The sequence below is a fragment of the Ostrinia furnacalis genome, unplaced genomic scaffold, assembly GCF_004193835.3.
Source record: "Ostrinia furnacalis isolate ACB-3 unplaced genomic scaffold, ASM419383v2 OfSCF3663, whole genome shotgun sequence".
NCBI lineage: Eukaryota > Metazoa > Arthropoda > Insecta > Lepidoptera > Crambidae > Ostrinia > Ostrinia furnacalis.
This window is the reverse complement of record NW_021133902.1, coordinates 159,979-174,545: the sequence shown is the minus strand read 5'-3', so window position 1 is coordinate 174,545 and position 14,567 is coordinate 159,979. Positions and strand designations below refer to the sequence as shown.

Below are 14,567 nucleotides of genomic sequence, written 5' to 3'. Positions count from 1 at the left end.
CAACTTCGCAATTGGATTATATTGTGACTATAATTGGATTTTTACTGCTGGTTTTTCCAGCAACGACAAACATGCGAAAACTGCACACAAGGTAGTGCTATGGCACAAGTGAATTATGGCGATTATGGATTAGGCAAGTTATAAATGCTCTCTAGGCCTTACTTACCTAATCTTTGAATCCTTCAAGGTCCGCGAATCTAGACACAATAGATATAATCAATTGTTATGGCATTAATGTATGCCGTCTGGGACTTTAAAGGTTAAATAACGCTACTTAGCTTTGAAAAACTTGTTTAATTAAATATCTGAATAAATTATAGAAAGACAGAACGTCTTTCAAAATAGTTAATTCCTGAATTTCAAAATGTTCTCAAGAATATTTTAAAAATAACTGTGTGCTTACCATGAGTTTACGTTACGTGTGCTCGCTAGCGACTGCGTAAAAAAATGACATTAATTGTATGACATATTGTGCAGCGCCCCTAGCGGCTACTTTCAAGAAACAAAACCTCCATAGAGATTTTTGACGTTTTCGCTAGCGAGCACACCTAACGTAAACTCATGGTAGGTACACTGTACCTCTAGTAGGAAAAACTTTCGAGTTCGTTTCGTTGCGTATTCAAAGTGTCATCGAAAAATTTTGTATGAAAAATTAAACAGCGCCCCCTAGGGCGGCTATAATATAGGGGGCGCTGTTTAATTTTTCATACAAAATTTTTCGATGACACTTTGAATACGCAACGAAACGAACTCGAAAGTTTTTCCTACTAGAGGTACTGAATAGTTGAAGTTTTACGTCAAAAGATTGATTTTACTTTAAACATTTTACAACTGGCGACTTTCGCAGTTTGTCCCATATTTTCAAATTGGAAAGCAATTATCACCCATTCCCCGTTTGTACATCGTTTGCTGTTGCTTCTAATAAAATGTGGACAATGCACACCTATGACTCGTGAATTTCAATTCCTCCCCGTCATCTCCCTAATTGCCAATCGTCCGGCACACAGCGGCATGCCTGAACAGCCTTTCAATGAACCTTATCGTATAGAAACATGAAAAGTTATACTCGTAATATACGACCGGTATCTTTAAAGTGACCTCCAATGCCAATTCATTTTCACGGTCAAAACTAAGTACCTAACAACTAAAAAAGCTCAGACTTACTAATAAATTCACTTTCAGCAGTCTTTACAAAAGCTTCGAGTAAACAAGCAGGTGCTCCCAAAGGTCTCGTTTCGTATTAATTAACGAACACTGTGCTACCAATTAATCTTCGAGCAGCGAGGTCCCCACTATTAAAGCTGATTCTAATCAAATTATCTTCACCGAAATAGACAATCAGAGTCGATTGGAAAGCAGGAGACCTGAAATAAAACGGCCACGGGGCGAAGCCTTTGCGTCTCTAATTCAATTTGTTGAGCAAGACGGCGCGAGAGCAACTTGTCCCTACACTAGGCCGAAACAAGTCTCGATGTAATCCCTCAAATCCAAATTAGATTTTCTTTCAGTGCCTCCCACTATTCACGGGTTTCCGGGATCGGCGTCGCGCGCGCCCCTTTCGATCCTAGCCCGACGCGCGGCGCACCTAATTGGAAAAATGTAAAGCGAGAAATCCTCCTGTCTCATATTCTAAAGTACCTACTCAAAATAAGAAATAGACATGAAGATTGCTATCGCAGCTGCAACCAATATTATTTTGAAGTTAGAAAAAGGAAAACATTTTCATTTCAACATAACAAATGAACGCACTAAAACATAAATTCGTAACGCAACGAATTCACGTGTTCGTGGCAACTATACTATAAATCGTCATTGAACAAATTTTAATAGCGCACGAAAAATAAAAGGCGGCATTGTAACAAGAAGAAACAATAAAATAAAGCGGCGCGATGGTAATGAATAGGCTGTACAAATATTGGGCCAGATTTAACAGGGTGTAAGTCGATAGCCGGGCAGGCGACGTCGCGTGCCCGGCGCCCGTACCGGTGCACGCACTGGCCGATTTAGACATCACTTACATTACACTACACTCGTATACACCAAATATTTCATTAACGAATGTACTTACTCATTTTAATTGGGTTATCGTTATCGTCACACCCATTTGTGTTAGCGATATTGTGGCCTTTTTAATAAATAACAACGCTGGCTAATCGCGGAAGGCTTAGCTTATGCTAATCGAGCAAAGGATGAATGTCGACGCAAACGATCAAAGGAATATAAACTTAGCAAGCGTATAAGACAGTCACAGTGTCACAAATATCCTTAAAAGTCAATAAATATCTACAATTTTGTTTGTATTGAATTAACGGGTCTAACAACTTTCACATAATTGGCCAAATAACATAGTTTTCCAATAGAAGAATCGAAATTACATTCGCGTAAATCGAAATTAGAAAGCTATTCAGTGTGCATTGTTCGCAAATGAATTTCCATCGCCTCGCCACATAACGAGTTCTCTTGTAAATACGGGTCGTGTGACGTGCATCCCTCAAAGAATTAAATTGAATATGAAAGGAAATTACATAGCCTCGTATCGACTCCCGTCTCTTGTTCCAATCGAATTTCCTCTGAAAACAATGCCGAAACGGAAATTAAACCGACATGTGAAAATAACTGCGATCTTGCAAATGGACCCAGATTTATGACAAAGCCAGCTAGCTACTAATAAAAATCCACCCTCTGAGCAATAGGCATGTAAAATGAATTTTTTGTAGAGCGATTATTTTTTTCATTTTACTGTTCATTCCTTTTTGTGTTATTAATTTGTAAGGCATTTTATAAATATAAGTATCGTAATACAATGACGTATGTATTCACATTCATACTTTAATTTTCAATTAGATTTCCTGATATTTTCTATAAATGCAACTTTATCGCATCTAAATTAACAACATTTGGAACAGTTCGTTTCAGTCAATTATGTCGTCTACTGCTGGACAAATACCATGCACCATTTTGACATAAATCTTGAACATTTTATTTTACACATTATTTTTGTAGCATTAAAAATATTTCTTCTTACTCAGACGCTGAAGGATGCGTCAAAACTCGGGTTTCCTCGTGTTTACACAAGATTTTGTTGAGCAGCTAAGTGATTGTAAGTGGCAGCGCGCTGGCGCCGCACCGGAAGTCGTTCCCACGTGATGGCCGCCGGAAGTGACGCCGGATCGCGTTCCTTCGTTATGTCGCCTCACTATCGCCCTCCAGAGCCTTTTATCCTGCATCGACGAGGTGAGCTCTACCTCTTTAGTGTCTGCACTATCTCAGTAAAATATCTTGATACTGACAACTGCTAACACTTTGATTCTATCATTATAATTAAGTTAGTATACAAATATAATAATTGTGGTGTCTTAATTTAATTAATCACAACTTCCTTACAGTTTATAAATATCAATAATAAAAGATCAAGCTTTGCGAACGTAGAAGATACCTATCTTTCTGAAATTGGAATCAGCAAATGAAAATTTTTACGTGAAAATAAAAGTTTCAGACTTCATGAACTTTTATGATGTCATTCAAAGTTTGTTTTAAAAAGCCACTAAAAGCAGTAACAATAATCTTAAATACACACAAAAATAATACATAGACAGTTTCATTGTTTTGAAGACCAGTCTTTGTTGGACGCCCAAAGTGTCAGTTCGCGAGACATCATTGTTATAAGCTCAGCGGCGACTCGAAAATTAAGTAGTTGGCACTGACAAAATGTTGAGTAATATGGGTTGAAGTGCGTCGTTGTTTTTGTAATGCCTTTTCTTATGACTGGCCCTAACGATTATATCCCCCATTGTGAGATCCGCCGCGCTGCCAAGAACGAAAGAGCTAAACTTACAAAAGTTCCGACTTGTTCAAATGGGCGGCTTTTGTTGGAGACCGACTTATTGTTCGGGACAGATTGCCGGGGATCAGCACGACTCTCGTCTCAAATTTTAGTGGACACACACGTGTCAGCTTTTAGCTGAAAAACGTTTTATTAAGTGCTGACTGAACTCGAGCGTTATTTGATTTGATTTTGCGCGTATGGAGTATTAAACCGTGAATTGAAGTGACTTTTATCATAACATTCCAACAAACTTTTGGAGTTTTATTGGATATCTGTTGTGATTGGAAAATGCCTGTAGTTTATTGCTTAATTTTTTTTTTTTTTATCCACAACGAGGAAGCTCTTGGCCTGTATCTCACCTGATGGTAAGTGATGATCAGGCCGAAGGTGGAAGCGAGCTTCACCCGGAATTCTCAACCACGGAGGAACTGGCTATCTTACCTCTAACTGCCGGAACACAACAATGCTGTTAACATTGTTGTTATGGCGACAGACTTAGGTAAGATGGTGGTAGCTAGCCAGGCGGACTTAGAACAAGCCCTACCACCAACCAAACCGAACAGAAAAATCTGCCCCCACTGGGAATCGAACCCGGGACCTCTGCGTCTGAAGCAGGTAGTCTTACCACTAGACCACAGAGGCGGTTGTTCTTCAATTCAATTCCTTCCTGCCTTTGATTCTAGTATTACGTATTCGAATATTTTGATTGAAATATAAATAGAACATCAGAATGTCCTTGCTTAGATCATCCTTGTTTAAACTTCCGGATATTGTCGTGCCGGTTCGGACGGGGCAGACCGGGCGTCGCGACCGGTCGCCCGCCGACACGGCCCGGCAACTCCGAGGCAGACAATCCTCCAACTTTATAGCTCTCTTGTTTCTGTATCACGGGAGACTGTTAACAATAACAGACGTACTCGAACACCGGGGAGAGCAAGTGGTAGGCGCCGGTTCTAATAACGCTGCCAAAAGTCGACAGGCTTTCTAAAGAAATACAATAAACTAGTTTTCATAAAATCTATTTCAGGGAATTTTCTTTTGAATTCAGAATGTTTGCGTTGACAATACATCAAAAGTTTTAGGCCGAGTTGCACCATCTTACTTTAACTTTGACAAACTTCAAAAATCTGTTAAACTCCATACAAAAAGCACCGGTTATTGTCAATGTTACGGTTAAAATAAGATGGTGCAACTCAGCCTTAGTAATTTGCTTTGAGATAATGTGACCTAGGTAGTACTATTTCTTCGAAATATCAAAAAAGAAAAAATACACACATATACCTATTTAATTTGTCTGTCAAAGCTTTAATACAAAAAATATAATAAACGACCTTAATTGTTCTATGTAAGCAAATATAGGCACGAGTTCTTGAAATATTTTTATTATTTTTGTAAAGTATAGAAATACAGAAGCAAAATTACTTCGTGTCATATAAAGGGTAACTAAAAGCCTTTTATTTTTGCTTATAAAGAAAGTCATGTCGCATTACTCCGAAACGTGTAGCAATATATTTAGTAATAACGAAATAATATGTTTTGTGAGATAGAATTCATATTTCATAAGCACTCATACGCATAAGATATTGCAGGGAAAGTGGTGCTTTCCCTTTATTTCGCAGTAAAGATAAGGGGCACGGCCGATAGGAGGGTAGCCGGCTGGCGGCTCAAGCAGACTCCTCCAGATTCGCTCTCGAGCATTCGCGCCACATAATATTTCACGGCGCGAGTGAATTTTATATGCATGAAGACAACGAGATTTTGTTCGGACATATGGAGGCACTTTATCAACAGCTATATTTCGCAAACTTAATTTGACACTATCTAAAGCTATGTCGACTGTCGACAGTGTCGACGCACATAGATATGGAGGAAGACATAAATACACTTAATAACACTAATCCCAACACATTCACTGCAAACTATTTCAATCAAAATGTCTATAGACTCGAGCGAAACTTCGTCTTTTGTACAAATATTTGATGAATGCTCAAACTTGAGTGTTGCTATAAAGTGAGCGTATTAAATGTTATTACTAATTCAATAGTTCGCCAGCATCTGTAAGCGCGATGCTATAAAAACCTCATTCGGCGAAGTTTAATGATCACATCTCCGACACGTCGTGAAGCCGCAGTATAGGACACTTGCGAGATTATTAAGGGGGCTAAGATTAAATACAATATTTCATCTTAATGACGTAATTTGCTACACTCCTCCTGTTACAAAAACATTCTTCTAAATCTGACAAGATCGTATTAACATAACCGCTTTGTTAAATGGAGTCAAGATAATTTGTGGACGAAGTTCGGCCTGTAATACCTCGCAAATTGCCGGATAAGACTGTGTGAGACAACTGTTAGTTTTAATTAAACTGCTGGTTGCGCTCGCTGGGAGTCCTCGGAATGAGAAAATTATTCTAATCTTATAAGCCTGTCGGTGTCCCAGAACTCGAGTCGAAATTAATATAATGCGGGTCGGCCCGTTCCGCGTACGATGTAACACATTCGCGGCTGAGGTTGCGAGTCGCGACTGATCTCTTCAAGACGCAAAACTTCGAAATAAGTTCGTATTCAAGATTCTTTGGGGTCGTGTCGAACGAAATAAGCGGTCTTTAGCGTCGTTGGTTTAGTTAAGGCGATTTGTGGCACATTAGCGACGTCTGCGTCTATCCAATTTAGAAAGTTTAAGGTGGGGCAAAGCGGGCGGCAGCAGATAATCTTCCGTATCAATTTAGAGGAAAAGTGGCGGAGTGCCTTGGGAGCAGTGTTTCATTAGACGGAGGCCGATCGGAGCGGGCACCTGTGCCGCGGTCCGTGCACGGACCTAAGCGACTAAAAATTGTTAAGATACCACATGGGTCTAGAAATGAAATTTATTTGCTGCAACGTATTTGAAAAACTGAACTTTTATAAAAGTAGAAAAAAACCAATAACGTTGTATTCAAGAATCTATTTTATCGAACAAAGACTTCAGTAAGTGTCTGTATACCACTTGAATAGCAAAAGAAGAACTTAAAGTTTCCGTTCCCAGGGTTGTATAGTTTACCTGAAACGTACTAAATAATGTCAAGGGTCTTATTGTTGCAGTGAAATTGGTAGATAGGCGGCATTGTTTCATGTTGCATTAATTTAAGTATCGGGTGATTGTCTACCAGCCACGCTATGCAGAATTATTGCTAGCGTAGTTTAGTGAGTCGGACCGCTTGTCAAACTTTAGTAATTTAACTTCAAAACAGGTTCCTGTCGGTACACCAGCCCGAACATTTGTTCAACCACATTCAGAGCCTTGTGTGACAATAACAGCAAAAAGACATTGATTGGGATAATGTTGCTTTGATTTTTACTTTACTTTTTGACCTAAGATACTGTAAAACAGCGCGCATTGCCGTGGTTATAAAGAAAAAACATTTATTCTACATCTTGATATAGCCAGCCAGTCCCCTGACCAAAATTGTGTAAGATAACTTTGGCTTTTTGTTGTTTCCCATACGAGTGTATTCAGCTAACTGTTCAGTTTAGCGCGGAGCGGCTTTGTTGTAACGCTCGAAGAGAAGAGTAAAAACGGCTACATGGCCGAACCTTTTGTTGTAAGCCACCGGGTGTGAATTGATAATGGTTGTACAACGTATTTGTTATGTTTTGTTACGGCTCCTAGCCGTACAAAGAGCGAGGCATCCCGAATGTCATACGCAAGGAACTTTTTAAAGGCAACCTTTTATTTTTATGACGCACCGTTCTGAATATCTACGGCGTAAGAGTCTCATTAACTTTTTTTAACCTGTTGTAAGATGGGACGGGAGACCTCTGAATAGATGTACTTATCAAAATTTTAATGAGTTTGTATTTTACCTACTAACTCTGGTTAAGTATCATAAAGATTTATGCAGGACGTATCTTATTTAGAATTCATCAAGATCTGTAGTAGAGTCGGCAAAAAGTTTGGTATACTTTCGGTAAGTATACTTTCATTTAAATTAGTTATGAAATTAATCGATAATTAAATAAGTAAGAAATGAAATATTCAAAGATCATGAAAAATTTAAAGATTGCTATTCTAAAACAACACTTAAAACTGGATCCCAAGAAAGATGGTCTAAATATTGAAATATTAACAATTACAGACCTCAATCTAATATTTCATTGTCGTTTCATAAAACCACCATATCAGTCAGTCAGCTGGTACCAAATCAGGCGCTATAATACAGGTTTTTACGACGTGTGTATCTTCACGACCGAGCTAGTATAAATAAATCCTCACATGGAACCGAAAATTATATAAACACGTGCTAGATCTGGAATTCACGACCTTACAGAAGTGAGACGAGATACTTAACCCTGAGGTACTTTATTTTTCTTGAAAATTTAGATCCTGAAGTAAGGGAAGTAAGGTGCTTTAGTTTTTGGGCTGGAATATAGTAGTTTTATAACTAGAGGAACTGTTATCTTAGTGCCCAGGTAGGTCTAATTAGGAAACGCGATCCTAAAATACCATGACATTATCGCAAATATCAATTAGAGTACACTCATACAGTCCGCGGTTACCTGCGCGCTAAATCATGTGAAACAATACGCGCCGCCAGAGGTGCGGTCGCGTAAATTCGTTTTACGCAGGCGTGCGTCCGCGCGCCGACTAATTACAACATAAATTCTGATACTAATCCCTTCTTTTTAATACGAAACTCCTGTTCCGTATTGTCTTCAATCCTCATTAAATTTCCACATCCACATCCTTTATGTTTTTGGGCCAGTCGTAAACTCGCTGATTTGGTAGAGCCATGGTATGTGCACTACATTCTCTATCACTTCATATACGTTGGTATTATTAATATTACATAGAAACAAGTTTTTTTTAGTGCAATATTACTCGTACATATTAGCATGTAATAATTGGGATTGTCAGATATTCCCACTCTGACATGAAGTCTACGCTCTCTAGTAGGGTACGCTCAGAACCTTCCAGCCTTCCCTCCTCAGAGCATTAAACCCTTTCCTCAAACGTATCACCCATATATTTTTAATAGAAACACGGATAAAATCAACCGAAAATACCGAAATACGTGTGCAGGTGCTCTCGGGCCGCACATAAGTATGACCGTCAATATGTAAGTGGAGCAGTTTAATGCGCCGCGCTTTATATTCAGCCCACATCCACGCTGCGTTATTGCAGCCGACGCGATTTACGACACCCTCATTTTTAAAATAAAGCTATTCCTTCTAAAATATTGTCATCTACTTTAAATATTTCACTTTATGCGTCCCATAGGCGACGTTAAAAAAATTCAGCCGGATAATCTGAATGAATGGTTCAATGGATTCCCGATTTAATATCACCCCTTGGTGCTGTTTTCTTTAATGTTTCGGGAAAATTGTTTTTGTCATTGAGCTTACAGGTGAAGGTGAATTTTGTAGGTCATTAAGTATAATGTATTTTGTTGGCGCATTGAATCTTTCCACGACAAATTAATAGGAATCATAATATGTTGTGTTGTGATTTATAAACAGTGTAGGCGTTGGTTCTTGGGAGAGCCCAAAACATTCTTCTTACAATCGAAAATATTGTCTGGGTGAATGTAATAAATAACATAATAATAAATAGCAATAAAAGAAATGGGATCATATTACGATGTAAGGTATAATCATGACGAATGGATTTTTCCTGTCGTGTTTTCAGGAATACTTCATGTTTAAGTCAAACTTTTCCGAAGCTAAGAAAGCCTACTAGCTTAATTCTTAATCCGTGTTATTTAGACACTATACCAATAACAAAGGACATGGCATTCTTACCAAAATAGTTTTATTTTTATACTAATTGCCTTTTTGTAAGTACGAAAATTATGCGACTGTTAACCCCTACAACGCCAGCTCCTTCTGTAATTAACTTAAATTATTATATTTTAAATAAAATAATTGTTAAACCATGTAGCTAGAATATTTATAATTTATTTCTCTGTAAACCTTAATTTAGTCCTTAAGTGAATGAAACCATATCACGAGTTGATGACTCAATATTCACTTCTCGCTAAATCTAGTAAGTTTGTAATTAACCGAGTTACCCTTAAATACCAATTAAAACGTACCCACTTTCTTTACCCATGCATTGTAACGTGCATTATGTACGAGCTCCTAATTAATATACACGCATAGGTAAAACCTAGTTGCTAATTAACAAGAATGCTGTGAAATCACGATTTGTCACGTAGATTTTAATGTTTTAATTCTGTTTACTTGTTTTGTTTATGGCCGGCCGACAGGTGGCGCTTCCCACGGAGCAATTAACGAGGGCCTGGAAGGGGTAGCTCTTGAACCTCAAAAAGGAAGGGCGCAAAAACATTGATGTGTTCACAGCCATTATTTTGTTCTTTGCCGCTTTACCTACGGTCGTAAAATATATTTAGAGAGCGTGGGCTGAAGGCAGTGTAAGTTTTATAGCCATAAAGGTAGGCAGGTACAGCCTAGAATGTACTTACGTTGTAATAAGATTTTACTTTTTTAGCTAGATGGAACGACGACTGGCAAAAGTTCACTGGGTGTGACAATCCCAAGATTTTTTAAAGGACGCGTATTGGGGGAAACCTATTCCAGCAGTGGACTGCTGTAGTTAGATGGTCTAGGAGTATACTTACTATCAATTTAGTAATTAGAAAAAGTAGGTAGATTCTTACAGCTCCATTAACTAAATCCATTAATCATTCTGAATAAACAACATTATTTTTGATTCTGAAAAAACAAAGGGTGAGAACCCTTTCTTTAGCTTTTTTAACAATCATACCCTCAATAGGGGTTGTTAGGGTTCCGTAGCCAAATGGCAAAAAACGGAACCCTTATAGATTCGTCATGTCTGTCTGTCCGTCCGTATGTCACAGCCATTTTTCCGAAACTATAAGAGCTATACTGTTGAAACTTGGTAAGTAGATGTATTCTGTGAACCGCATTAAGATTTTGATGCAAAAATAAAAAAATAATAATAATGGGCCCCATACTTAGAACTGAAACTCAAAAATTTTTTTTTCATCAAACACATACGTGTGGGGTATCTATGGATAGGTCTTCAAAAATGATATCAAGGTTTCTAAAATATTTTTTTTCTAAACCGAATAGTTTGCGTGACAGACGCTTCCAAAGTGGAAAAAAGTTGGTCCCCCCCCCCCCCTCTAACTTCTAAAATAAGAAAATGAAAAATCTAAAAAAAAACATACATGATGTACATTACTATAAAAACTACCAACGAAAATTGTTTTGAACGAGATCTAGTAAGTAGTTTTTTTTTAATACCTCGTAAATCGTAAACCGCTTATTACCGCGTAATCTTTCATACAAATGAGTTAAATTTAAAAAAAAAATACGGAACCCTTTGTGCGTGAGTCCGACACGCACTTGGCCGGTTTTTTTTTATCTGTCGAGCAAAAAAGCGGCACGGCCGTACCATCCTTTTCTCGAAGCAATTCAGGGAATTTTCGACCGCCTGTAACTTCGTTGTGGATAAAACTAGAAGGCTGAATTTTCATTAGCTATGCAGGCATTGTAAAGACACGGTATATTTAAAATTTCATTCAATTTGAACCAGTAGTTTAAGAATTATAACGGGTCAAAGTTACTTAATTTTGTCACTCACTGACTGACTCACTGACTGACTCACCGATCATCAAAATTCTAAGGCACTTCTAGCAGACCTAGAAGCTTCAAATTTGGAATATAAGTAGTGTTTGGTGTATGAATCAAGGAAAAACTAAAATATTTGGGGGCACGGTAGTGCAACCGCCAAGTCGAGTAAAATTTTTCAATTTCGGTCCAGTTTTCTAGATACATAACTGCTGTCTACAAAATACAAAAAGAAATGAGATTTGGGGGCACGGTAGTGCAACCGCCAAGTCGAGTAAAATTTTTCAATTTCGGTCCAGTTTTCTAGATACATAACTGCCGCATGAAAACACGTGTAAATTAAATTATTTAGTGCGATGGCCAAGTCAATATATTTATGTAAAACGTTAAAGATTTCCTGGCCTGGACTTGGTATTACATGGATCTCACAACTTTTTACCGTAGAACAACTGAGTTGCGAGACTTGGTTTTTTTGACAAGTATTGTTTTTGATGGGATTTATCTTTTCTTTTGAAACTCCCCAGGGTTACAAAACTTTAAAACTGCAGAAGAGCATCATGCATTTACTTAATATTTAAAAACAGTGGCGATCAACTCCACTTACACAAGGGCCGTGGATTTTTGTATACTACTGCGATTATAAAATTAAGATTAGTTTCTTCCCAGCCATTAACTTAAATGAGAGTCTAACTTTTTAGAAGGCCAATTCTCATGCATAAAATTTAATGAATCCCCAGCGTGCAGTTACACATAAAAACAAAGTCGAGATTAACCCTGCGTGTCGTGAATATCTCTGCCGTCTATAAGCTAAAAGGCCGCTAAATGACATTTGGTCATTTTTCACTTTTTTAATGTAATGGTAATAAAAAAAAATTCTCTATCGATCTGTCTAGGAACGGTTATTCTATCTTTTACCGTTCTCGAGATATTTTTTTTTCAAAAGGCAGCTAAATGCAAAAAACAAAAACCTTACATCGCTTAAAGGTCGTTAAACGGCACAACTAGATTAGAAGGCAGCTATACTACTTTAACGTTTGGATCGATTGAACATTTTTATTATCAATGCTTAGCTATAAAACAGTTATTATTCAACAGTTAACTAAAAGGTAGCAAAAGTATTTTTGCGGCTTTTTAGCTTGATTACGTCGGAGTATAATACCTGGCATAATACTTAACTAAAAGGCGGTTATACGCTCTTACCGAACTAAAAAGCAGTTAAAATAATTTTGCGGCCTTTAAGCGTTGTAGTGTTACTACTTTTACAATTAAAATACTATTATAGAAAGCCTTATTAGACCGTACGTAAAGTAAAATAAATATTTTCTTCTGTGTCTTGCATAACAAAAAAGCCATTAAATAACAAAACATCGCTAAAAAGCCGCAAACTATCCATCTCGCTTGTAAGTATAGTTCACTTTGTGATACCGGACTATTATGTATTCTGTGATACCGGACCAAATTTTAGTATGTTCTTAAGTATGTCTGTCGGAGCCCATCTGTAAAACGTCTGGTCCCGGAGAAAAGACATCATCAAAACGGCAGCTGCAACATTTTGATAAATGCAAAGGATTCTGATTCTATGAACCTTACATGCATGTGGGGGGTGTCAAATGATACCTTAACTGTTTTATAAAGGTATGATACGCAATATCAACTAAATAGTACAATAATGAAAATATTTCAAATTAAATGAAAATTACAGCTATAAAAACCAATATTTTTAAATATAGCATCGAAACTATACACGATAGACAAAAAATACATGTGGCAGACATAACAAGCTACTCATTAGCTATCCAAAGAATAAAACTGTGACTCGATCAAATTGAAAATGTCTTAGTTACATCGTTGTTAGTAAGGCGCTCCCTCTACTTCATGCGCGTGTAGTTTGTTAGTTTTAACTACTTTCAGTGGGAAATAAGACGAGTGAATGACAATATTGTATGTTTATAAAACTTATAAGAAAGAAGAAATGCCACAGTATTGAAATGGATATAATTAAAAAAAAACATTAATAAAATCGATTGAAAATACAAAAATAAATCAGTTTTTCCTCGAAATCGACAATAAAATAAACTTACTAGTAACCACCGTTTATATTTTGTAATAAATAATTTAAAACTTTGCTTTGGATTAATAAGTAAATATTTGTATCTAAGCCAAGTACCTACCTAAGCTTATAGGAGTCTTTATTTAGTTACATAATAGGCCAGTCAATGTCGACATCAAAACATCGTAAACACGCTTTTTTACAGTATTTATGATGTTGTTAGGTCCCTTTAGAGTTTTTACCTTTATTTGCAACAATGCGTCAAAATGTAACTTTGGCGCTTTCTTCACTGTTTTGGGGAAACTACCACAAGAGAGCGTTTTGTCGATATCGTTGCTTCATATTTTACTAAATTTAATAAAGTTTGCCACCGTTTGAAGTTCATTCCAATGCTCTTAGTCAATTTTTTTGGAGATACAGCAAGTCAAAGATGGGAAATAATTTATAATACTGAATAATTCAGGCGCTTATTTCAGTTATTTTAAATATGAAAAATGTTTCCAGGTGTCTTTGTTTAATAGTTTTGTAAAGTCAATTAAATTTTCTACAATTTGAGCTTAATCTAGCATTCTAGAACCTTAAAGATATGCCTTGTCAGAGATGAGAATTTTTTTCGAAAGTGAACATTCTCAGCACGGTCATTTGCATAAATCATGAGAGAGAAGTTGAAGAAAATATAATTACTTTTCATTTGATTTCAATAATATGGTATTTCTAGGTTTCATAGAAACATAAGTTTGCTCAAGAATGAAAACAGTAATAATGATAAAAACAGTGTACTGAATAATGTTGGTAATATATTTAAATTTAAATTTAAGAAACATAAAATACTATCATTCACTCGTCTCCTTTCCCACTGAAATTAGTTGAAACTAATAGAGTACAGCTGTCTGGAGTAGAGAGCGCCTCACTGACAACTATATAACTAAGACATTTTGAATTTGATTGAGTTAAAAAAAACCTGAATAGATAATGAGTTGCTCGTTATGTGTGCTTTACATATTTTCTGTCTATTATTTATAGTTTCGAGACTGTTAATTGAAAATATGGACTTGAGATTTTATTTTGATAAATATTTTCGTAATTGTAATTCAGC

General features: G+C 36.8%; 1 protein-coding gene and 1 non-coding gene across 2 annotated transcripts in view; both read right to left on the bottom strand.

The window, feature by feature from the left end:
- The window catches only part of LOC114358075 (uncharacterized), a 66,182-nt gene that overhangs the window by 37,955 nt on the left and 13,660 nt on the right, over positions 1-14,567 (bottom strand). The window lies entirely within an intron of this gene.
- Positions 4,397-4,468, bottom strand: TRNAL-CAG (transfer RNA leucine (anticodon CAG)). The gene has a single exon. It is a non-coding gene; the product is annotated as a tRNA-Leu (tRNA).